The 22,885-nt window shown below is 62.8% G+C and overlaps 1 protein-coding gene across 9 annotated transcripts in view; it reads right to left on the bottom strand.

The window, feature by feature from the left end:
- NDST1 (N-deacetylase and N-sulfotransferase 1) overlaps nucleotides 1-22,885 on the bottom strand; it is a 92,214-nt gene that overhangs the window by 51,363 nt on the left and 17,966 nt on the right. For 2 of the 9 annotated variants that reach the window (XM_047779067.1, XM_047779066.1), the window contains exon 1: nucleotides 12,558-13,786. The exons of 4 other annotated variants lie outside the window; for them this stretch is intronic. The gene's annotated coding sequence lies outside the window, so the exon portion shown is untranslated. Of the gene's footprint in view, nucleotides 1-12,143; nucleotides 12,164-12,557; nucleotides 13,788-22,885 lie in introns of those variants that run through there. 3 more of the 9 variants (XM_047779065.1, XM_047779058.1, XM_047779064.1) reach the window with 3 other exon arrangements.

Below are 22,885 nucleotides of genomic sequence, written 5' to 3'. Positions count from 1 at the left end.
CAACCTGATTTTTCTTGCAGGCACCTGCTGTCTCTGGATAAAGAGCTTGTGGTTGCAGGTCTGCTGACTCTCTCAGCCCCACCAGAATGTCATCTCCAAGTCCCGCACAGGAAGCTGCCCAGAAAAGCGCCTGGAGCAAAGGAGAAGCTTGAGAAAAATGTCAACTAAGGGACCATGGCTTCCCTCACCTGGGCGCTTTTGGTTTCTGCAGGGACCGGCGTGGTCTGGAGGCTGGCACGACACTCCGCCTGCGCCAGCCGGAGCAGAGGGCTGTTGCAGGAGCAGGCCTAGGACAGGTGATTGCTTGGACCGGAAGAGGACCTGCACCTGCCCCGGTCAGAGGCCTCTGCCCACCTTCTGGCCACTTCCAGGTCAGGCCGCTGGGCCCCAGGGGACAGCTCCGGCCCCAGCGGGCACATGGTCTGGGCTGCAGCCGGGCTCCCTCCCAGCCCACCAGCGCTGCAGGGTCCAGCATCTGACCAAGGCGGCCCGTGCTCTCAGCTAGAGGCGGCGGACGAGGGAGGCCTGGAGCCACGCCTGCCCTTTTCCTGTCGTCAGCGGGAGGACAGTCAGAAGGAAGCTTTGTTCTCAGAACAAGGAGCACGAAGCCCAGCGCCCGGCGGAAACGCAGAGGCAGTTTAAGGAAAAACAAAAAACTGGGATGGAGGGTGTTTGAGAAATAACACGCACACCCGCCTGGCTTCCTGCCTCCGGGGTGGCTGTGACCAGGGTGGCTTCACTTTCACAGACCCCAGCCTTGAGACCAGCACAATCAGATGACTGTCTCGCCGGGTGACCTGGCACTGACTCCCCCAGGGGGAGCTGAGGACACGGGAGCGTGGCCCTGCCTGGGTGTTGGAAGACCTGGGCTCCGAACCCTGCTCACCACACACTCACAGGCCACACTGGGGAGTCCAGCCCTCCAGGCCCCTCACTTTACCCACGTGTCCATGGCGCTGCGGCCTGTGCGTGAAGCCTCAGCCTTGCGGGCCACGGGACCTCAGAGGGGTGCCCCCAGGCCGGTCCTCCAAGCTCCTGGGCCCAGGCTCAGCCCCGGCCGCTCTGACCCGGGCGTCCAGCCTGCCTCCTGCCCTGACACCAGGGCAGCCCTCACCTACGCGCTCACCTGAGCAGTGGGAGCCCTCTCTGGGCCTGGCCGGGGGGAGGTCAGGGCTGGGCGCCCTCTCCCCAGACACTGGCACCTGCCCTGACCCCCTGTCATCCTCTCCAAGGATGGTCTGCCAGACCCTTTCAGCCACAACTGCCAGGAAGAGCCCAGCGTGTCAGTGCACAGAGAGCGAAAGAGAAGCCCAGAGGGGGAAAGGGGCCCTTGGCACAAATGCCACCCAGGGACCCCCTGCCCTGGCCTCCCTGACCTGAGACGGGGTCCTTGAAGCGTGTCTACAGACCCAGACCTTCAGGTCTGACTCTTCTCAGGAAGGGACGCTGACCCTGGACCGAAGGACTCAAAGAGGGGACAGAACACTGCTCGCGTTTTTAAAACGAGCTTCCCGGTGCCCCGAGCTGCAGCAGTGACAGCGCCAGGTCCTTAACCTGTTAGGCTACCGGGGAACTTCCCAGGTCTTTCTCACACCCAGAACAACTGTGCACTCCCAGCTAAGACCTCCTCCAGGAGGAGGCATCTTAGCTGCCTCCAGGGAAGATCAGAATTCCAAAGAGAGTGAAACAAGCTTTGGACAGAGGGCAGCTGGACAAAGGAAGTGATGGCTAAAGTGCAGACACCAGGAGACGCCTAAAGCAGAGGAAGCCTGGGGCGGGGGGAGCCCAGCCCAGTAAACACCTGAACTGATTCCCTCCCCCTCCCCCAGCCCCCAGGATGTGGAGCCCTGCACCCACCTGGTGCCCCGAAGGCAGCTGGTCCCAGCCTCCCAAGCTCCTCCGAGCCCCCTTGAGAGAGTGCAATGCGGGGACAGCTGCAGGGGAGAGGTCCCTCTGCAGGGCTATACTGCAGTGTGGGGACAGCACTTCGAGAGACTGTTTATCCGAAGCTTAAGAAGCTGCCTGGGTCAGTGGCTAAGCAGCCGCGGCTTATCTGGGAGGAGGATTCCAGGCCACGGGCAAGCTGATCCAGAGGCTTCTATTAAATGGAATCTTCACAGCTAGCAAAGAGCACCAGGGCCCCGCCTGCATTCATAAAGGAAGTGCTCATTATGCTCCTACTGTGTACACAGCCCCAAGCCAGAGACAAGGCTCTGAGACACAGAGGTGACTCAGCCTCCCCGCCCTCCGAGCGCACAGAGCAGACAGGGCATCTGACCACAATGCAGGATGGAAAGAGGCCTTCGGGACAGGGGCAGAGACGCAGATGCCCGGGGGCTGGCAGGGCTGTGGACGTGCTTCATCTCCAGTAGCCGCCACTGGAGAATGAACGCGGGCTCAAAGTTTTATGACGTTCTCATTTCTGAGCTAAGGCCAGAAGTTGGGATTCTTACGTAAAATCTCCTGTTGGCAACTAGCTCCATATTTGACATGGGCCAAACAAGATTGCTGTGGGCCAGCCGTGGCCTGCCAGCTTGTGGCCTCCGTTTTCTTAAAGCGAACAGAACGCGAAGCTTCAGCAGAGGAGGCTTCCCTGCAGCCGGTGTAGCAGGGAAGGCTTCCTGGGAGAGGAGGCGTGGTCCTGGGCGGCCAGCATGGGGAGCTCACTCCTGGGGAGGCCAAGCTGCTGGAACCACGCAGGCCGTGGGTCAAGGCCCCCTCAGCCCGCAGCCCGCCCCTTGCCTGTCGCCATCCCCAGACCAGGCACAGAGGCATCCACTCTGTCTGCCCCCAGGTGGCCGGGGAAGAGGGCATTTGTCCAACCATCCTCCCGACCAAGTCGAGTGGCGGCGGAAGAGCTCGGCTTCGCCCCTGAAGCTTGAGGAACAAGTCAGCGAACGCGACAGCCCCGAGGGGCGGGGAGACAAGAGACAATGGCGACCAATGAGGTTGAAAACCGTGTCCGCCTGCCTGGCCAGGCCCCACTGTGGCATCAGCCTCCTCAGGACACAGCCACGTGCAAGGCACCAGCGAGGGCCTGGGCTCCTGCGCCCTCCCCTGCCCACCCTGCCCTCGCGCCAGCCCAGCCCTGCAGCTCCCGGAAAGCCCAGCGGAGCTGCAGGTGGAAACCAGGACCCCAAGATAAGGCCCCTTATGGAATCACCCAGCAAATGAGCAGTGCGGCTGAAACCGGTCACAACGGCCAGCTTGAACCAAGTGACGGCGCTGTGCCAGGCGCCAGGGCATCTCACTGAGAGCCTCTGTCACCGCGAGGCCCCTCTTCTTCCTTCTCCCATTCTACAGATGGGGAAGCTGCAGCACAGACACAGGGACTCAGGCCAGGTCGCGCACGGTCTGGCTTAGAGGAGGGCCAGCTTAGAGAAGCCAGCAGGGGCCTCCAGGAGCACACGGGGGCCAGGACACCGCGCCACCACCAGACCCCTCTCTCTACCGCGCCCGCCTGCCGCCGGCCACACCCAGGCCTCCGACACACTGTCACCATCGCAGAGACGGCCACACACTCTCTGCGGAAGGAGAACCCACGGAAATGCCTACAAAATGCTGCCCAAGCGTCAGGGGCCTCAATGCGCCGGCGCTGACGAGAGAGGCTGGATCCCGAGCCCGGAATCCTCCAGAGAGCGGGGGCGGCAGAGGCCGGGGCTCTCCCAGGCTTCTGCTCCCTCGTATCTGAGCTGCAGGTCCACAGGCGTGGGCCCGAATCAGGACTCGGAGCCCAGTCGTCCCTCCAGGGTTGGGAGAACAGAATGAGTCAGGACACGCGCCCGCCCTCGCCTCTGCACCCACCGGCTCTGACTCCCGGCACCCAGCTGCTGGGCAGACGGCACCCAGCCGGGCCCCAGCACCTGGACAGGGGAGCGTCCCCAGGCACACGGCCACGCTAGTCACCATCCACGGCCCACCCAGCTGAGTCGGCGGCCCTGAGGACGGCCAAGGGGGAGCCCTCCACGGTCTCTGCCAGCCTCCTGGCCGGCTGCGGCCATGAGAGCAAAAACTTGCAACAACTGCCCCTCACCAGGCACAGAGACCCAGGCTGGTCCCAGGCCTCCTACTGCCTCACCGTGCGACCACCCTCAGGGCCTCGGGTCCACCTCGGTGTCACCATCAAGTGCGGAGGGCACCCTATCAGGTCCTGCTCTGCTCCACAGTCCCAGTCTGTAAACAGGAGCGTGGGACAGGCCTCAGAGCCCTGGGAACCAGCTTTTAGGAAGTTACATAAACATCCTTCGGAGAAACAAAAGTCAAACCTGAAAGCCCCGCGTTTTTTTAAGGATGTCAAGAAGCCCTTTCTACAGCCCGGCTTCCCCGTCCCAACTCCATTGTTCCCAGCATCCTCTCAGGACTCAGCAAACGCAAGTGGTTTCCGTCTGGGGTCCGGGCTCCTTGGTGCCCTTCCTCCTGGAGGCTGCCCAGCTCCTGGGCACCCCCCCCCATCTCCGCCCCCGGCCTTGGTCTGGGCTTTCCAGTCTGTGGGGGGCGGGGAGGGGGGGCTGGGACAGTTTTCCCGACACAAACCCTCCCCTGATCGGAACAGAGGGCGCTGAGTCTAGCCCCGATACCAGCACGCCTGGGGCCTCTGTTCCGCTTAGAGAAATAAAGGGTTCCGACACTGTGGCAGGAAAGCCTGGGCTTCTGGGGACACCACGGCAGGAAAGGACAGCGGGTCTGATCCTGACTCCCACCCTCCTGCCAGCAGCGGGGCCACCCTGGTTTCCTCTCTCTTGCCCTCGCCGTGGGCCCTGAACTCAGCGCTGCGCCTCTTCCTGCCTCAAATGGCCCATCCCTAAGACAAGCAGCATCCACACGTCTGCAGGGGAGGCCCCACCTTGGAGGCTCAAGCCCAAAGGACCCGGCCAGCCCCTCCGCGCCCGCCCCCGTCGGCAAAGCCCAACTCCCGCGTGTGAGAGCACGCTCGGCTCCAGAGCCCGAGGACGCCGCCAACACGCCAGATAAGCGCCCCCCCCCCACCCCGCCAACGAGATCGAGCGCCCAGCCACCCCACACCATTCCCAGATCCAGCAGCTGTGGCGACGTGCCCTCAGGGTCACATCTGCAAAATGGGGCCGACATGGTGCCAACCTGACCTGATTCCTTTGGCGATGACCCCAGACCCCATGACAGGGAAGCGCCGGGCAGGCGCGGCGAGCTCTGCGCAACGTGGGCAGCAATTACGTCCCCGCCATCCTTAAAGTTACGGAGACGCTGAAAAGCACGGGACGGAGGGCAGCCACGGCCCCGAGCCCTCCTGGGCCCCATCTGGTCCCTGTTTCCACACGTGCACACGCGGACCCCGGCCCAGCACTCTCTCCTCTGAAGCAAGAGCCACGCTCTGCCCTGACCCCAGCTGGCCCGTTCCTGGAACTGTCCCTGGCACCGACACAGCCTCCCACCTTCAAGCCCCCCCAGGCCTTCCTTCTTGGAGGGCCCCGCACAGGCCCCTGTCCCCACGTGTGGTTCTGCTGGGTCCTGGCCCTGCAGCAAAGGCTTGTTTCCTGGGCAGGGCAAACTGTTAGCAGATGCGGCACCTGGGAGACAGGGCAGAAGGACACTGGGCCCCCTCTGGGACCCCCGCATTTGCCGGGTGTCTGCTTAAGAGCCCAAAGAGAGAAGAGTTTCTGGAACTTCGGCATGTGTCAAAGCTGCCTGAAGAACTTCAGACAGACTGCTGGCGGCCCTCCCCGAGCCCCGGTTCTGATTCGGGAGGCCTGGGGTAGGTCTGAATCTGCATTTCTAGGAAGTTCCCAGGCAATGCCGACGCTACCAGGCCAGAGACCGACTTTGAGAACCAGTGACAAGCGACAGGCCAGTCAGGGTCAGCCTCTGTGAACAGGTGGTGCCGACACCCCGGTAAACGCAGCGGGAGGAGGGCACCCCGGCAGAGGCGCGGCCTGAGCGACGGTCCGCGCGATGACACTCGCTGCGTGGCACCGGGCCCTGCCCAGGCAGGCACCGCACACCTGCGGCGAACCACCACCCGGACCTGTCCGGACAGGCTGACGGATCCCTGGCCAGCCCGGGGACGAGGAGAAGCCACGCCAGGCCTGGTGCAGCCAGACCTCGGGTGTGAACGAGGCTGAGTCCCCACCACTGGGGACTAGGCCGACCCCAGGGCTCTGCTCCACGTCCAGACTCCGCGCTGGCCGGCGCCTCACACGTCAGCTCTCCCTGACCAGAGCAGCCCCCAGGAGCCACAGGACCCCTCCAAGCCGAGCCGTCCACCTGCTGGGCCCTCGCTGCCGCACCTGCAAGGAGGGGTGCCGGCAGTGCCCATCTCCTCCCACTGTCGGGAGGATGACAGGGAGCTCCCCGGGTGACGACCCTAACCCCGACCAAGGGGCTCTGAGCCTGGACTCAGCCCCTACCCACACTACCTATAAATGCAGGGAGCCGGGGGCAGTGACCATGCCCCCTGCCCAGATGCAGACACCAACGGCCCACGAACAGGAGCTGAACCCAGATCACCCTGCTCCAGAGCCTTGTTGCCAGCCTCTTTGTCCTGTGTCCCCGTCACCTGCTCTGAGATCCGGCCCAGGTCCCCTCTCCCGGCTACCACCTTCTCCCCATTCTGGGGCTCAGGGAGGCTGCAGCCCGTAGCGTCCAGGGCCCAGGGTGTGGGTCTCGAGGGCAGCTGTGGGGCCTGCCAGCCAGGCCAATTCATCTGGCCCCAGTTTTTTTAGTACTAACTCATTTGTCTATTTGCTTTTCAGGGCTGCATCTGCGGCACACAGATGTTCCCAGGCTAGGGATTTAATCAGAGCTGCAGCAGGTGGCAGACCGACGCCACAGCTCATGGCAGTGCCCAATCCTTAAGCCACTGAGTGAGGCCAGGGATCGAACGTGTGTCCTCATGGGTGCTACTCGGCTTCATGACTGCAGAGCCACGACGGGAACTCCCAGCACCGCTTTTAGACGCCACTTCCCACAGCCACCAGGGAGGAGGCTGGGACCACAGAACTGGCAGCACCTTAGCTTGATGAAAGAAGACAAGAGGAAAGACAGGTGTGACCGAGAGAGAAGATCCTGCCAGGCTTCCTGGCTGAGACGGGCGGCTCCCACAGCCCGTGCGGACCGCCCGCTCTCCGGGCCCCAGTTTCACCTGCACACGCCTCCTCAAGCCCTCAGACGGCGAGTTTAGAAACTCAATCTCGGAGTTCCCATCATGGCACGGTGGAAACGAACCCAACTAGGAACCATGAGGTTGCGGGTTCAATCCCTGGCCTCGCTCAGTGGGTTCAGGATCCGGCGGCGTTGCCGTGAGCTGTGATGCAGGTGGCAGACGCGGCCTGGATCCCATGTTGCTGTGGTGGAGGCCGGCGGCTGCAGCTCCGATTTGACCCCGAGCCTGGGAACCTCCATATGCCACGGGTGCGGCCCTAAAAAAACAAAAGAAAAAAGAAAGACAGAAGGAAACTCAATCTCCAGAGAGTCTTCCCTCTGTGTCTCCAAGGGCAGGTCGGCTCCCAAGTACCGACAGCAATCACGACACCGCTGCGACCTCAGACCAGCCTCTGCTGACCAGCCCTTACTGCGGGTCGGGCCACCCCGTCTCTGAGCAAAAGAGGACTACCCTACCCTCAGTTTGCAGCTGAGGAAAACGCGCCCTGAGAAATTTAGGGGGTTTGATGGCAGGTGCGAACCAGGACTTCTAACTCCACTCCGCAATGCTGCCCACCCCCAGGGGGACAGAAATGGCCCCCCCGACAGCCACTGCCTCCCGAGCACAGAGCCCCAGGGAGACGAGACAGGTCCCTGAGGAAGCAGGATTCAGAGCAGGTGTGTGAAGGAGCCCGCAGAGGCCCAGACGCCAGGCTCCGCTGGTGGGAAGCAGGGAGTCGGCAGCGCCCGCTCTGCGGCATCAGGAAGCAGTCACACCGGAGCTGGGCAGGATTTCCGGGTGGGCGAGGGGCAGCACCCTCACCATGGGAGAGAAGAGGCGGGTCCCTGTGGCCACACAGCAGGCCGCCCCCCTCAGCTGCCCTCGTTTGCAAGGCGCATCTTAAATGACATTAGTCGCATCTGTATCAATACATAAAAGAGGCAGGAATGAAAAAGGCCAGGAGGCAGCTCACACAAACCCTCATCTAGAGAAGAGCCTCGGGCCCCTCTGTGACTCCTTGGGACACAGACTAGCTTTAGTCCGGAGGCTGCCGAGTCCAAGACACCCACACCCACCCCTCCCGCCAAGCTCCCCACCTCCAAGCTGAAGCTGCTGGGCGGAGCTTTACGACAGCCCCCCAGGCAGGAGAAGGCGCCTTTGCGGAGACCTCCTGAGGCCAGGAGACCCTGCTTTAACCTCCCATGAGGGGTTAGAGCAGGTCCCCACACCCCACCTGCCCCATCCCTCTCACCCCTCACTTTCAAGCCCGCCAGCCCTTCCGGCCAACCCCACGGATTCAGCGAGAGGCAGGATTCAGCCTTCTTTCCTTACGTTGGAGGAGAGAGAGACTGGACCCACTCCACAGACAGGAAAGGGAAGGCACAGGCTGCCGGTCCTCTGCGGAAACACGGGCCCTGGCGGCCCGGCTTTGGCAGCCGACCCAGCAGTGCCGAGGGGCTTCGTGAAGGGCGGCGGGCAAGGGCTCGCCCAGGCACCTGCTGCAGGGACCTTGCCCAGGCGCACAGGAAGGGGCAGCTCCGAAACACTCCCTGGAAAACGGAGTGGAAGTGGGCCGAGCACCAGCCCGCACGCTGAGGTGCTCTGGTGAAGAGGAAACCAAAAGAGGCCCCCCGGGCCAGCCTCCCCATCCTGGGCTCTCTGACTCCATCCTCTTTGCATACCTCGCACACAGCTTACTCCCCTGGTGGCTTCCACGCCACCCACGGGGCGGCCTTTGCTGTTGAGAGCCGCCCAGGACGAGGCTATGCCCTCTGCCCGCCAACAGCCCTGCCGGGAACTGAGCAGCAACACGGCCACCTAAGGGTCCTTCCCCGAACACCACCGATGACGACCCCCTCACCAAGGCACGGACCAGGTCCTGCACCCCCTCTTTCCCTCTGAGGCCTGTGGCCTGAGCTGCTCCGGGACCAGCCTTCTGCTGGGGCACCATCAGCATCCCATCTGAGCTGGTTGCGACCCCGCCCGTCTTGCCACTACCTTGGGCCACAGGACCCCCGAGAGGAGCAGCCCAAGTGAGCGGGGCCAGCCTGGCCCTGGCTGCCAACGCAGTTCTCTAAGCGGCTCCACATGCCCATCTGGGGGCGGGACGGAGCTGGGCGTGAGCAGTGGGGGTGGCCGCGTGGCTCGGCGGCTCCTCTGTAGGCACCAACTCAGGGCGCTGCTTACAACCCTCTGTCCTCCGCACCAGCCACAGAATAAAACCCAAACTTCTGAGCAGGACACAGCAAGCTCCCGACCCGGTCTCGCCTCCCACTGGCCCCGTTCCCACGGCCTGCACCCTCACCGCCACCTCCTCCCCAGGAAGCCCTGCCGACGTCTTAGCAGCCGGAAGAGCTTTTCCCTCCGCTGACCGTCCAAAGTCCATCCAGCACGGGTCCCACCCACCTCTCTGCCGTCACCTGAGCCTCGCCGTCCCTCTGCCAGCAGCTCGGCAGCTCCTCCAGGCAGAAAGCAGGACCTCCGTCCACTCCATGCGCCCCAGCACCCGCCTCCGCGGACACTTTCCGCGCATATTTAACAAATTACCCCAAGGTTCCGTCTCAAGGAGAGAATGTGCATGGCCTCCAAACAGCCCAGACGTCTCAAGCCATGCCCCAAACCGAATTCAGGCCAGCAGGAGTCTGCCCAGTCTCTAGGGACTTGCAGGCCTGGCGTTTACCCCAAAGAATGGAAGACGAGCCAAGCGGGTCCAAAGCCCAGGGCAGACGGAGCTCTGCGCTGCTGAGACCAAGTCCACGTCGACGTCTCCCACACGCAGCGTTTCTCAGCGGGCCCCCGGGTCAGGCTCCAGCCTGGGACTGCGTCCTCTCAACCGCAGCCCCAGTTTGTGACTGGACGACTGTTCTTCGCTTGCCCCTTGCGACGGGAGGCTCACTACGCACCTCTGCCTTCTAGCTGGCTCCTCCTCCCTCGCCTTGGCGTCCCCTGCTCTGGTCACAGGCGGGGTGGGGGCGGGGGGTCTGACCACACACCACCCCTCGGGACTCTTCAGCTTTTCGGCTCCTCCGCTCCTTCCCCCACATGTCTGAGTCCCCTCAAGGTCCAGCTAAGCAGTGGGATTCCCACTCTTGCTCACCACAAACTGGCAGGGACCTGTCAGCCCAGGGCCCAGGAAAAGCCTGCAGACGCCGTCAGAGCAGTCGGAGCCCCCAAGCGCAAAGCCTTCTCCCCCAAACACTTCTTTCACTCGCTACTCGCACCCATTTTTTAAAATGTCATTTACTACCTGGCAATCTGTTTCCCATTTTTTAAGAAAGTACGCAAGGCCTCCACCCCAGAGCCTGATCCACAGTCCCGAGATGGTACCTCCGCTAAAAGACCAAGACCGGGCCGGCGCAGGGCACCAAGATGCGTCAAAGTCTGGGCCACCGGGGCTCCCCCCCAGGCTCCTGCCCGAGGGCCTACCGTGTGCCCTGGGCTCAGAAACTCGTGACCTCATGCATCTCCCACGAGGATTCTGCCATCGAAACCCGGGCTCAAAATCCACCTTCGCTCCGTCCTCAAGAACCCCTGGGGCTGGGGCACCTGGAGCGGCCACTGCTTTGCAATGAGCACCCTGCCGCCAGTCACACCAGAGGAGCCCTGGAACGTGAACCCCTTGGCCTTAGGTCTCTCGTCACCCCCCCCCAGGACTGCTTCTGGCCCTGCCTCTGCCCCCTGCTGATCTGACAGTGACCTGGTCTGAACGGAGCTGAAAGGCTCTGCAGTCCCCTGGGTGCTGGGAAAGGCCTGTTGACAAAGCCACCAGCTGTCCCCAGCCAGAGGGGGCCCCTCCCTGCACCACTCGCAGTACAAGAGCATTCCTGCCACGGACACGGCCAGCGACAGAACTTGGAGCGTCACGAGTGCCAGGCCCAGGCTCCACTGCCCCCTAAGACGAGAGCCAGAGCACAACCCCCTGGCCCGCGCCAGCGCCGGGCCGAAGGAGCATCACCTGGGGATGAGGGTAAAGCGAAGGGGCTGGAGCTTCCTAATTCCCACAGAAAAGGACCCCAGGAGCCCTGTGGCAGCAGGACCTCAAAGATCCCTGCAGGGACTCAGGCTGGGGGGAGGAGGCTCCAACCCAAGCTCCACCATGTTGCACCCGCGGGGCCTTCACGCTCCGTGCCTCAGCCCCCTCTGTAAGAGGCGGCTAAGAGAACACAGGAGAATTAAAGGAGATAATGCAGGCCAAGCAATTAGCCCAGGGCCTGGCGCGGGGAAAACGGGCAGCAAATACTTGTTGAATTCAAACAGGCCACCATTTACCAAGGTAACCGCGGGTTCTCATTGCACCCTCCAATTGTGCCCATTTTCCAGGTGAGGAAACTAAGGCAAGGGCCGCTAAGGAAGGAGCCCAAGGTGACAGACACCCAGGTCAGCCTGAGCCCCGACCCGGGGACTCCAAACGCTCTGGGCGAGGCGGCACCGCACCGAGTGTGATGCGGCTTCTGAGCCGCGCGGCTCCTCCCGACCCGGGGGCTCGGACGTGCGCAAGAGCCCGGAGGCCGGTCCCCCGTCCCCGGGGCCCGGGCGGCCCCGTCCGCCCCCTCCTCACCCGCTCCCAGCGCGGCACAGGGCCGCGACCCAGCGGGGCTTCTCCTGCCCGCAGGACCGGGGGGGAGGAGGAGGGGCGCCAGCGACCAGGCCAATCTCGGCCGCGAGCAAACCGGTCCGGCCGCCTGCCCCCGCCGGCCGCGGCCCGGCCTCCACCCCTCCCGCCGCAGACAAAAGTTTGCCCTGTGCGGGGGCGGGGGCGCGGGCATTCCTCGCGAGTGACATTATCCGTGACCTCCAGCTGCCGCGCTGCCCTCCCGGCACCCCGGGCCCCGCGGCCCCCGCCCGCTTTGTCCTCCCGCCCCGCGCGGGGCCCGGCCCGGCCGACTCTCCCCGCCCGGCGCCCGCCCGCCCGGCGCCCTCCCGCACCAAACTTGCGCGGCCGGCGGCTCGGGCCCCGCGCGGCCTGCACGCCCGGCGCGGCAACAGGGGACGGGCCGGCCCGGCCCGGCCCGGCCTCCCGGCTCCTTACCTGCCCCGGCGGGGCACCACCCCGGAGGAGCCGCCGCCGCCGCCGCCGCCGCCTCCCGCGCCCCCGGCCGTGCGCGCGCCGGGGGGCCCCGGCCCGGGCCGCGTTAACCCCTTCGCGGCCGCCTCCCGCCGCTCCCACCCCCGCTCCACGCCGCCGCCGCCGCCGCCGCCGCCGCCGCCCCGCCTCCCGCTCGCTCTCCGCCCCCGCCCCCGCCCCGGCGCCCAGCCCCCAGTCCCCGCCCGGCACGGCGCCGGGGCCGAGCGCAGCCCCCCCCGACCCCACCCCGCGGCAGGAGGTGGGGGTCGCCACGAGGACCGGAGGGCTCGCGGAGGGGCGCGGAGGGGCGAGCCCGCGCTGCGAGGGCCCCCCCCCCCCAGCCAGTTTCCCCTTAGCCGTTCGGGCCCCTGCGCCTACCTCCCCGAATCGCAGCGGTGGGAACAGGGTTCGATCCCGTGATGGAGCGTGGGTGTCGGCCGGAGATCGGCTCGGGAGGCCCGGGCGGCGGGCGGCAGGCGGGCGGGCGGGCGGCAAGCACCCCGGGGCGGGGGCCGGGGCGGGACCGGGCGCTGCTCTCCGGGCTGGGTTTCTCGGCTTCCACCCGGATTCTCTCTCGGCTCTCCCGGCCGATTCGGTGCTGCTCGGCGACCACGTGACGCGGGCTGCCTTTGACCCCAGGCTCGGAGCGGGTAGGGGGCGGGGGCCGGAGGGGGTGTCCGATGCGGGACCCAAGAGGGTCCGGAGCAGCTGCCGGCAGGCCCGGAGGCGGTGACCCCGGGGAAACAAAGCCCGGGGGAAGCCAACAAGTTATCCGGGGTCAAGAAGGGAACAGCGCTGGGGGTCGAACGGGCTGCAGAGGGACGGAGGGAGACAAAGACCCGCGGCCACCCCTCCTCCGCGGGCCCTGGGAGCGCCCTGGCCGGCTGAGGGGGCCTGCTGTCTGCTGCCCCTGGGCCTGGGACAAGCCTCGAGGGCCTGCTCAGACGGCTCCCCAGCACTCCGCTGGGGTGACCCTCCTGGGCAGGCCTTCCTGGCCACCCCTCTGCCCTCAGCCTGGAAAACCCCTTTATTTCCTTTATGGTGATTGGCTGGCTCACTTTTAGGTTTCCTTGTTGGCTAGAATGTCACGTCCCCCAACAGGTTGTTCCCAGCTGAGTCCCCAGCGTCTGGCACATGACAGGCAGATGACACTGCCTAGCTCCTCTCCCACGAGCCTCAGTGTCCCACCCGAGTGCTGTTTCCCCCATCTCACCAACCCTGCAAATCAGGCAAGATCACCGCTCATCCCCATTAAACAGATGAAGACAATGTAGGCCTAGAAAGACCAGGTGGTTCTCTGAAGCGGCTGAGTGCCCCAGCCTGCACTCGCATCTGCCGGTGCCAAGGGCGGCTTTTCCCGTCCATGAGCCTGCCTGTGAAGGGCGGCTGGATCCCGAGTTCACTGGTTGGTGAGTGAGCCAAAAGGAGCTTGCTAAGTTCGCAAGTCCCCGGGGCTCTTCCCCTAGAGATCCTGAGTCTGGGGGCCTGGGGCAAAGCCCGCGCGCTTGGAAAACTGAGGACCTTCAGAGGTCCAGGAGGACCTCGCTGTGGGAGCAAAGCTTAAAAATCCATGTGAGGAGTTCCTGCTGTGGTTCAGCAGGTTGAGGACCCAAAAGGGTCTCTGTGAGGATGCAGGTTTGATCCCGGACCTCACGCAGTGGGTTAAGGATCTTGGGTTGCTGTGGCTGTGGCGTAGGCCGGCAGCTACAGCTTCGCTTCGACCCCTAGCCTGGGACCCTCCGTGTGCCGCAGGTGTGGCTGTTATATATATAAACACATACACGAGCAACCAAAGCAGAGCCAAGAGAGGTAGAGAAGCCAAGCATGACCCGTGAGAGTAAGAGAGACTCGCCCCGCTTCCCCTAAAGCACAGCCTCCCTGTGCTGAGGGCAGGGGGTCACGTCTCAGAGCGGGAAAGACACCGAGACCCGAGCAAGGTGTGATGCTGGGCCTGGACCAGGCCCTGACCTCCCCGCAAGCTCCCAGGACAGTCAGTAGGACCAAGCCTGAGGGTGGCGACCACAGGCACAACCGGCAGGCCGTGTTCAACTTCCTTGTGACTTCCTAGCACATCTTCCAGCCGATGCCACCGGCCTGGCCCGGAAATCGGCATCTACCAGCAAAGTCTCCTGCATGATCCATGCTCCGGGAGCCACAACCTAAAGTCCTTGAGGTTCCCGTTAGGGTTCAGTGGCTTAAGAACCCACCACAGGGAGTTCCCTGGTGGCGCAGTGGTAATGAGCCCGAATAGTATCCATGAGGACGTGGATTTGATCCCTGGCTTTGCTCAGTGGGTTAAGGAGCCGGCGTTGCCGTGAGCTGTGGTGTTGGTTGCAGACGTGGCTCGGATCCTGCGTGGCTGTGGCTGTGGTGGAGGCCGGCAGCTGCAGCTCCGATTGGACCCCTAGCCTGGGAACCTCCATATGCCGTGGGTGCGGCCCTAAAAAGACAAAGAACCTGACTAGTATCCATGAGGATGCGGGTTTGATCCCTGGCCTCACTCAGTGGGTTAAGGAACTGTTATGAGAGCTGCAGTGTCAGGCATAGACACAGCTCAGATATGGCTGTGGCTGTGGCCAGCAGCTGCAGCTCTGAGTTACATCCTAGCCTGAGAACGTCCATGTACCGCAGGTGTGGCCCTAAAAAGGAAAAAAAACCTACCGCCACCACACGATCTAAAATCACGGACTTTGGTCTGGGTCTTGGGTAGGTTTCAGAAGGCCCTACAACCGTATCGCGCTCACCTCTGCTCTGGAAGACCGTTTTCATCCGCATGAGGTCCTGAGGGCATCTTCTCTGTGCCAGGCACTGTGCACGTGGTGACTGAGTACAGGGTTGAAAGGGACACGGGTCTTCATGCTCAGGAAGGGTCCCGGCACGTACGGAGAAGCTCTGCACGTGGTCGGGAGGCCGGGAGAGCTGCGGGCCTGCCGTCAGGCCCCAGGTGAGGGCTGTGGCCACAACCAGAGGGGGCAGATCAAGGGAACCTGAGGGCAGGCGGCCTCTGAGCAAGATCTGGAGGGCCCAGAGGCGATGGGGTTTGGAGATGGGCGCTCCTAGCACAAGGAACAACCTGTCATGGGCTGCGTGGAAAGCACGCAGGAAAAGCCGGGTGTTGCACGGTGGGGTGGGGGTGGGGCAGGGGAGGGAGGAGGGAGCAGGAAGGAAGGAAGGAAGGAGCAAGAAAACTGGAGGGTGGGTCAGGAGCAGTGCAGGGGCAACCTTTGGCGACAGGCCGGTGGACAGGACACGGCGGAGGGCCGGGTGGATTGAGAAGGGCTAGGCGGGTGAAGGAGGTGGCCGGGGCCGCGGCGAAGGTGGAGGGCAGCGGGGGCCCGTCGGGGCACAGAGCTTCCCTCCGCCCAAGCGGAGCAAGAGCCAGCATCTCGACGACGGGCTGAAGCCGGGGGGGGGGGACGGGGAGAGCGGGGCTGACCGCCCCCCCACCCGTGCCAGCTCTTTCTGGGCTTTTCAGGTCTTCAGTGCTGCTGTTCACCAAGTTGGGCCCAGGGCCTCCGGCACACTGGCCTCAGAGCCCGTGAAGGGGCGAGGCTCAGGCCCCACCCAGGATCCAGGGCCTCCGTGGGTCTGGGTGAAGCCGAGGGCTCGGGAGGCTGGCGAAATGCCCTGCTCCTCATCCCCGCCCCCCCCCACACACCTCCCAGAGCTTTGGGGACCGTTTTTGTGCTGGCAACTCCCCCGGCTCAACCCAAGCGTCCTCCCCCCTGCCCACAGGACGTGCTCCTTGGCTGCCCCGAGGTCCCCTCTGTCCAGGTTCCCACGAGTCAAAGGCTGAACTCGTGCCCCTCCACCCAAACCTGCTTCTTCCCTTCTCATCTCATCCCAGCCACGTGTCCGTCCGGACACCTCCCGCCAGCCCCTCATCCCCACGGCCCATCCATCAGCCATTTCCACTGGTTCTCACTCCAGGTTTTTCTCCCTGACCCAACCCCGACCCTTCCTCTCATCAGCACCAGGCCAGGGCCAGCCCCCACCCTGCCTCCATCCCGGCCCGTGTCAACCGCCCCCCGCTGCGCTCTTCCCTCCTGCTCTGTCTCCTCCAGTGCAACCTCCTCATGCCCGTGTCTTCCTTCCTTCCTTCAGGTGGCACCCGCAGCATAGGGAGGGTCCCAGGCTAGGGGTCCAGTCGGATCTGCAGTCGCCGGCCTATGCCACAGCCACGGCAACGCCAGATCCTTAATCCTCTCGGCGAGGCCAGGGACTGGAGCCACATCTTCACGGATGCTGGTCGGATTCTTCACCCACTGAGCCACAGCGGGAACTCCCATCGCTTCTTCCTAAAACCACCAATGGCCTCCCACTGCTCTCCGGCTAAATCCCCCCATGTGGTGACTCCTCTTGTCCTGCGCGGCCTCACCGTCGCCTGGCTAAGCGCTCCTTCGGCGTGTGGACGGCCTGGGTTTAGATGCCGGCTCTGCCATTTCCCGGCTGTGTGACTGTGCTCAGCTCTCAAGGGGGATGATAACAGCCCGGACGACACGGGGCCGTCGCAGGAATTAGCGTCGAACACGGAAAACCCTCAGAGTGGTGTCTGTCGCAGAATAAGCGCTACCAACGTGTCTGCTAAGCGGTTAATTTCCATCCTTTGGGCATCAGGTTAAATTTAACTCCCCCCATGCCTTCGCTGTGTCCCCGTCCCGACCACGGCCTAGCCGGGGCGTCCCAGTCCCTCCTCCTCGTCCTCGGGGCACCTGTGGTGGCCTTGCTGGAGCGGGGACGCCAGGTGTGGGCAGACCCGCATGGGTCTGGGCCACAGGCGGCTCCAGAGCCCCGGACGGCGCTGGGCCCACACGTACCGCTAACCGGACAGGTTAGTAGTGAGCCCAGAAGGGGCTCGGAAAACAGAGAATACTGTCCGCCAGCCCCGCACAAGGGGCCCATCCCTGGCGCGTCGCTCCTTCCTTCGTCTGACCGTCGGAGCGCCTCTCCTGGTCCTCCTCCCGCCACCCTGCAGGGCAGGGGAAGCAGAGGGACAGTGTCCAACAGACGGGGTGTGGCCCCCATCGCCAAGGGACGATGAGGCTCCGGCAGAGACCAACCGGTGACGGCATGTGAAGGCGTGGGAGGCGCCCGGCCAGCGGTCTCGCGGACAGACGGACCGAGGGACAGACGCCCTTGCCGGCTCCGCCCCCACGCCCGGGTCCTAGCGGGTTTTCCGTCCATCGCGAAGGGCAGGTCCGGTGCCGAGGGCACCAAGGCCACCCCGGCCCTGCCTGGAGACCTCCTGTGCAGCCCGAAGGCCTCGCTCAGGCAGCGGCCCCTCCCGGAAGCCCCCCCCCCACCCCCCCACCCCCGCTGCCGGCCTCCGCCCGGACCTCGCTCCCGCCCCAGGGATTTCCCGGGACGGCGGTGGGACCGGCCGGAGACTCCAAGTTCCATGTCACCCGCGTCTCCAAAAAAGTAAAAGGTGACTCCGTGAATGTGTAACTACATGTGATTTCATGTTTGAACTTCAGCGGAGGCAGAAAATAGCCCCTGTCAGACCACACGAGCCGACGCGGGCTTTGCAGAAGCTGCCGTAATTACGGTGCTGCCGTAATTACCGACGGCGCGGGCCTCCCGGCGCGGCGGCCTCCTCTCTTCCCTCCCTCTCTCCCTCTCTCTCTCACACACACCCTCTCTCACACACACCCTCTCTCACACCCTCACACACACACACACACACACACACACACACACGCCTCTCACACACACCCCTCACACACACCCCTCACACATACCCTCTCACACACACACACGCCTCTCTTTCTCACATATACCTCACACACCCCTCTCTCATACACACCCTCTCTCTCACACCCTCTCTCTCACACACAACCTCACACACACCCCCTCACACACACCCCTCTCTCACACACACTCTCACACCCCCTCTCACACACACACACACTCACTCTCTCACACACACACCCTCTCTCTCACACACACACCCCATGTTCGAGGACAGGGTCTGTTCGCTCCCCGGCAGCCGTCTGCTACACAAATGAAGGAGAAAAATCCGTGAAATGGGAAGCTACCCATGCTCCAGATGGACGGAAGACAACCAAAGACTGTCTGCGGGGGAAACGGGGGCCGTGAGCAGCAAGGCATCCCTCGATCAGGGGCTGCTCCCCGCTCTCTGCCCCTCAGCAGCCTCCCCCGGGCCCCGGACGGCAGAGGCAGAAGAGGCTTCAAACCCAGGTCCACCCACAGCAAAGGCAAAGTTCTCGTCACCGTTCATGCCAACTCGCAGTCCCCAGAGCTGTGAGACAGCAACGTGCAAGACCACCTGGGTTCCGGGGGTCCCTCCCCGCCGCCCCCGCCGGGGCTGTTCACAGAGCAGTCCCACCTCTGGGGCCAGAGCCAAGGACCTGCGGCCCGTCCCTTCCTCGGGCAGCATCCGCCTGGGCCTCCAAAGCATCCTCCCTCCCACTGCGTCACCCGACTCCCGTGGACTCCACGACATCCTGCCTTTCTTTGTTTTTTGTTTTTTGTTTTTTGTTTCTGCCATTTCTTGGGCTGCTCCCGTGGCATATGGAGGTTCCCAGGCTAGGGATTGAATCGGAGCTGTAGCCACCGGCCTACGCCAGAGCCAGAGCCACGCGGGATCCAAGCCGCGTCTGCAACCTACACCACAGCTCACGGCAACACCGGATCCTTAACCCACTGGGCAAGGGCAGGGACCGAACCCGCAACCTCATGGTTCCTAGTCGGATTCATTAACCACTGTGCCATGACATGAACTCCTGTTTGTTTTTTGTTTTGTCTTTTCAGGGCCGCACCCGCGGCACGTGGCGGTTCCCAGGCTAGGGGTCGAATCGGAGCTGCAGCTGCCCGCCTACACCACAGCCGCAGCCACGCAGGACCCGAGCCGCGTCTGCGACCTACACCACAGCTCGCGGCAACGCTGGATCCTTAACCCGCCGAGCGAGGCCAGGGATCGAACTCGCGTCCTCGTGGATGCTGACCCACAGTGGGAACTCCCAACACAACGTCCTGCTTCTCAGAGGGGAGACTTTTCATCTCCATTTTCAGGAGGAGGAAATGAAGGTCTGGCCAACCGGCCACGGAGCCAAGGGGCAGCCCAACCCCACGTTCGCCCCCAGCCCGCCTTCTCCCAGGTCCCAGGAGGGTTCAACTTGACCCGGAGAACTGGGTTGGAGGATGAAAGATCTTGAGACTCCTCACACAGAAAAGATAATGGCTTCCGTAAACAAATGTAACTCAGCTAATTTCCCTTTTTACTGTGTCCATTGTGATGCAGCAATTATAACCCAGCCAAAGAAAAACACCCCCTAGCACTTGCGGTCTCTAAACAAGACAACAGGCTCCAAGGGCTCGGAGGCGGCAGGGCCCAGGGCCCAGGGCCCAGCTCCAGGCGCCCGAGGCAGAAGCCGAGGCCACGCGGGATGGTCCTCCCCAAACCTCTCAAGGCCTTGTCCTTGCCCTCACCCCAGGCCGGCTCCCATCCACTCCTCCTGCAGCTAGCCTCCCTGTGCTTCCGTTTTCCTCACCGGGTCAGCAAGAGTTAAATACTTTTTTTTTTTTTTTTGCTTTTTGGAGCTGTGCCTGCAGCACATGGAAGATCTCCCAGCCACATGTGCCACCTACACCACAGACCACAGCACTGCCAGATCCTTAACCTCCGAGCAGGCCAGGGATCATCTCACATCCTCACGGATGTGAGTCGGGTTCGTTACCGCTGAGCCACGACGGGAACTCCACACACTTTCCTTTAAATTGAAGAAGAGTGATTTCCAACATCGTGTCCATTTTACTTATTTATTTATTTTGTCTTTTTGCCTTTTCTTGAGCCACTTCCACGGCATATGGAGGTTCCCGGGCTAGGGGTTGAATCGGAGCTGTAGCCACCGGCCTACGCCAGAGCCACAGCCACGCGGGATCCGAGCCGCGTCTGCGACCTACACCACAGCTCACGGCCACGCCGGATCCTTAACCCGCTGAACAAGGCCAGGGTCAAACCCGCAACCTCATGGCTCCTGGTCAGATTCGTTAACCACTGCGCCACGACGGGAACTCCTATTGTGTCAATTTTAGGGCTACAGCAAAGTGGTTCGGTTACATATATTTTTTCAGATTATATTCCACTATAGGTTATTACAAGATATGTAATATCTGCTACACAGGAAATCTTTGTTACTTCTGTATTTTCTGTGTAATGATATTTGCTAACCCCACACTCCTAGTTTACCCCGCCTTCCCTCTCTGTCCCCTTTGGAAGCCGTAAGTTCATTTTCTGTATCCGTGAGTTTGTTTCTATTTTGTATATAGATTCATTTGTATTCTTTTTTTAGATTCTGCATGTACCTGATGTCCTGTAATGCCTGTCCTTCCCTGTTTGACCTACTTTGGCAAGTACATTTTCCTAGGTCCACCATGTTGCTGAAAATGGCATCACATCATTCTTTTTCATGGCTGAGCAACATTCCACTGTATATATTGTACATCTTCTCTGTCCATTCACATGCTGTCGAACACTTCGGGAGCTTCCATGTCGTTGCCACTATAAATCGTGCTGCTATGAACACGAGATGCGTTATCTTCTCAAATGAAGAGTTTCATGTTTTCCAGATAGAGGCCCAGGAGTGAGATTAATCGATAAGATGGTAGCTCCAGTTTTGCTTTTAAAGCACCTCCGTACTGGTTTCGGGAGTGGCTGAGCCGCTTCACGCCTCCCCGAACAGGGTATGAACGTTCCTCTTCTCCGCCTCTCCCTGGTAGTTACTGTCCGCAGCCTCTGATGATGGCCGTTCTGTCCAGTGTGGGGTGGCACCTCGTTGTGATTTTGGTTTGTATTTCTCTGATAATTAGCGATGCTGGCATCTTTTCATGTGCCTGTTGGCCACCTGCATGTCTTTGGAGAAAAGCCTAGTTAGGTCTTCTGCCCATTTTTTTGAGTGGGTTGTTTGTTTTTTTGGTATTGTGTTGCATGAGCTTGGGGCTAAATACTTTTTTCTTTGTCTTTTTAGGGGCGCACCTGCAGCATATGGAGGTTCCCAGGCTAGGGGTCGAATCAGAGCTACAGCTGCCGTCCTACCCCACAGCCACGGCAACACCAGACCCAAGCCGCATCTGCAACCTACACTGCAACATGTGGCAACGCCAGATCCTTAACCCACTGGGCAAGGCCAGGGATCGAACCCGCAGCCTCATAGACACCAAGCGGGTTCTTAACCCGCTGAGCCACAGTGGGAACTCTACTCTATCCTTTTAACACCACTCAAAACAAAAGACTGTAGTCATCAAAGGGGGGACAGATCAGTTATTCCAGTTCCTTGTCCCCACTGCTGGGGGGTAGGGTGGGCATTACAACCCCGGCTTTCCAGTTAAAGAAACTGAGGCACAGGGTTCCCGTGCCCCCACCAAGCGAAGGGGGAAGGACAGGCCAGGGCCCCTGGTCTGGAGACTGCCGTCCGTTTCTTCTGGGGGCCCACACTCTATGCGCGCGTGCACGCACACACTCTCTACACACGTGCACACTCTACACGTGCTCTACACACGCGCGCACACGCTACACACACGTGCACATGCTACACACACGTGCACATGCTACACACACGCGCACACACACTCTCGACACGCTCAGTCTACACACACACTCTACACACACACTCCCCTTGTTCTTTTCTCCCGGGCTCCCTTGCTGTCTTAGTTCACCGTCTCTGCACTAATCTGCCTCCTTACAGAAGTGGAGAAGCTGCGGCCCAGAGAGGAACGGGGCCCTGCCTGTCGCCAGGTGGAGCCCAGTGAGCGCAGCCTGGGGACCCCCTGCCAGCGGCCCTTGGCCACGGCCCCGCTGTGGGCACAGCAGAAGCTAAGAAGGAGGCGGCGTCGGAAGTCCAGGACGCCCAAGGTCGAGTCTAGACGCGACTCCCAGGCCTGGAGGAGAGCCCGCGTGCGCAGAGGAACGGGCGGTGCTGGCCCCAGTGGGGAGCTGGCTCTGGAGCGGGCCTGGGGGCCAGGCCCTCGGCGGGGCCATCTGCTCCGACAGGCCTGCCTGGAAGTTCTTATCGTTCCGAGGCCCCCTCTTCACACAGACCCGCCGGCCTAGGCCTGCCCTGCGGTGGAGCCAGACGTCGGGGACGAGGCTCTCCGCCCCACGCCTGCCCTCCAGCCGCTGCTTCAGCTCCGAGGTCAGCCCTCCCGCACCGACCCTCGACTCGGCTTTCAGGTGTTTATGTGCAGAACGGGGTAGGAGGAGATGCCACGAACGATCAGGAAGCCACTTGGCACCGCGCCTGGCACAGCTACGCTCGTTAACGTTACTTTACCCAGTCTCCCCGGTTGCTCACTGGGGTCCCCCTTCTCTACCGGACACGCACCCCTCCCTCCCCAGAGGCTAACTCCCAGGCTGCCCTCGGCCAGCCGACCCAGCTACACAGCCCAGCACCCTCTGACTCCCCCGGACCTGCCAGGGATGCCCTAGCCTCTGCCTCGTCACAGCCCCGAGTCCCACCTCCGGCCCCACCTCCTCCAGGACGCCCTCCCCGACTGACCTCTCCTCCTCCTCCTGGGAACGGCGGCGGCGCTGCCTCGGAGCCCCTGACTCTGCCGGGCAGAGAGCCTCTTCCTTCCTCCTCCCCACGGTCTCGTCACACTGGACAGGGCACTTTTCGGGCAGATCTGAGGCACGCTAAGTCAGCCTCCTGCCTCCTGTGTCCCCGCATCCCGCCCCGCCGTCACCC

This window comes from Phacochoerus africanus, chromosome 4 (genome assembly GCF_016906955.1).
Source record: "Phacochoerus africanus isolate WHEZ1 chromosome 4, ROS_Pafr_v1, whole genome shotgun sequence".
NCBI classification, from domain to species: domain Eukaryota; kingdom Metazoa; phylum Chordata; class Mammalia; order Artiodactyla; family Suidae; genus Phacochoerus; species Phacochoerus africanus.
The sequence above is the reverse complement of the archived record's forward strand: the minus strand, read 5'-3'. Positions and strand labels throughout refer to the sequence as shown.